Source organism: Aegilops tauschii, chromosome 4 (genome assembly GCF_002575655.3).
Source record: "Aegilops tauschii subsp. strangulata cultivar AL8/78 chromosome 4, Aet v6.0, whole genome shotgun sequence".
In the NCBI taxonomy this organism is placed as follows: Eukaryota; Viridiplantae; Streptophyta; class Magnoliopsida; order Poales; family Poaceae; genus Aegilops; species Aegilops tauschii.
Genome location: NC_053038.3, coordinates 264,492,309 through 264,494,545, shown reverse-complemented (window position 1 = coordinate 264,494,545; position 2,237 = coordinate 264,492,309). Strand labels below are relative to the sequence as shown.

The following is a 2,237-nucleotide window of genomic DNA, read 5'->3' as shown; positions in this document are numbered from 1 at the left end:
AAAGGAGACAGGATGTGTGGCATTACCAAGATAAGATAGACACAGACAGGTACCAACAGGAAGAGGAAAATGGAAAATGCAGGCTACATGACCGAGGTTCTACCAACAAGAACCAAGCAAATTATTAACCCGGTGAGTTAGTCAGATGAGGCAAGCAGCCCAGATGCATAAGGGTGGATTGCTCAGTTCACTTCAGAACGACCGGCTAGGTTCACTTCTTGTGCACCCTGTAGTCTGGGGAGTTTGGCTGCAAGGGGGACAACGGCTGCCTCGATGCGTCCGGGCTCGTGTCCTTCAAGCTCGACGACTTGTGCTTCTGCTGTAGCACCAAGAATGACATAGTTAATTTAGTCAAGGTAGCCAGACAGTAGGGTAATTCAGGTTTCGACTAACAGTTGTACTGCCTGTGGTGTGTGTATACTAAATAAAATTAAATCAGTAAACACTTGAGATTTTATGGTTGGGTTGGTTGGTGCTTTTACCTTGGTGGAATTGCTGGCAAAGTGCTTCCTTTCGGACCAATGTTTCTGCCCCAGCATGTAAAGGTCCAGAAATTGGTGCATACATATTGTGGCCCCTACACCAAAATAAACATCAGTTGTGCGATTCAAAGAAATGTCAATATAACAGCATCTAGCATCATTCAGAGAGTTGAGTAAATACAGTGACCTCACTACATTTAACATAAGATTACAAAGGTAGGATTCAACAAAAGCTAAGCAATGTAGACACCTTTCAGTCAACTGAGCGACCATTGATACAAAAATAGTAAGGAAATCTACAACCTAAAAAATACATAAGAGCAACACTAATTGCTTCTACTGACATTAAAAGCACCAAACTGACAACACTTTTAGCCAACTAAGCAACTTCACTAGGAAACAAATGAACGACAATTGCACACAAAAGTGACGAGGATCTTGGCAGACCAAAAAGAGTTCCGAATTAACAGACCAGACCAGCAATCCTAGATTACTCCAACGGCAACAAGATCAACAGTTGATGCAACCCGTCAAGGTAATTCCCCTATTGATCGGCCAAGCATCTAGCCATCTAAAGCAAAATGATATAGGTAGGTAACAGTGCAATCCTTATCATCCCCAACCGGACAGCTGCAGCCACACGCGCGAACAAATAATCCGCAGTAGAGACAACAAATTTCGTAAATCCGAGCTAAATCACCGAACGCCATAGTCTCCCGCTCAACAATCCAAAGGGTCAATCAGCTTAGCGATGGCGCGATAAACAAGTGGTGGAGGAGGACGAGGAGGCATCAAGCATGAAATCGACTCATAATATGAGCGAGGAAAGGGAGACGGGGTGTGGTGATGTTACTGACGTCGGGGGTGTCCCTGAGGCGCTTGCGTAGGTCGTCGCTCTCCCTGGCGAGCTCGTCGCAGGACTCCATGGCGTGCTCGAGGTCGCGCTCATAGAGGCCGCACTCCTTCTCGAGCCTGGCGGTGTGGGCGGCGAGCTCGTTGCGCTCGGCCGCTGCGGCCTCCTTCTCCTCCATGCAGCGCCGGATCCCCTCCGCGTTCATCGTGGAATCCCTCTGCACGGGGCCATTTTGATTCGTTAGGGCGGACCACAACGGAATGGACGGGGAATTGGGGAAGGGGGGGAAGGGACTGACCCTGAGGAGGTCGATGCGACGGGCGGCAGCGTGGAGGTCCTCCTCGAGTGCGTAGACGTGGTCCTGGAGGCGGCGGCGCAGGTCCTAGGAGACGGGGAGGTTGAGGCGGAGCGAGCGGTCGGGCACGGGGAGGCAGGGGGCAGACTTGGTCTGGCGCAGCACCCCGCCCATGCCGCCGGCGAGCCACTGGTCCAGCTGGTGGTGGTGCTGCATGATGGCGGCGCCCTGGACCGGATCCGGTGCTGCACCTCCAGCCTCGCGGATCCAGAGCTCGATCGCCATGGCTGCACCACGGGCTAGGGTTTCGGGCGCTTGGGAAATAAGGAAAAGGTGGGGGGCGCCGGCGATGGTGGAGTAGAGGAGAGGGTGGGGGTCTCCGGCGGTCTCGGACGAGGTGACGGGTGCGCGCGGGCGGCAGAGGGGCGTGCGGCGCAGGGAAGGGAAGAGAGGAAGGAGAGTAGAGCGAGGGGAGAAAGAAATAAGGCGGGGAGGGAGGGGGTGGATGCAAAACATGCACGAGGACTCAGGAGAGCTAGGGTTTCGGCTTAGGTGGGCTTCGGGTGAGCACTACCGTTGGATCCGGGAGCATTCGACGGTGTTCCAT

The 2,237-nt window shown here is 53.3% G+C and overlaps 1 pseudogene; it reads right to left on the bottom strand.

Annotated features, from left to right (window-relative positions):
* Nucleotides 1–211: 211 nt before the first annotated feature.
* On the bottom strand, nt 212–1,915 carry LOC109763029 (uncharacterized; annotated as a pseudogene).
* Nucleotides 1,916–2,237: the final 322 nt, after the last annotated feature.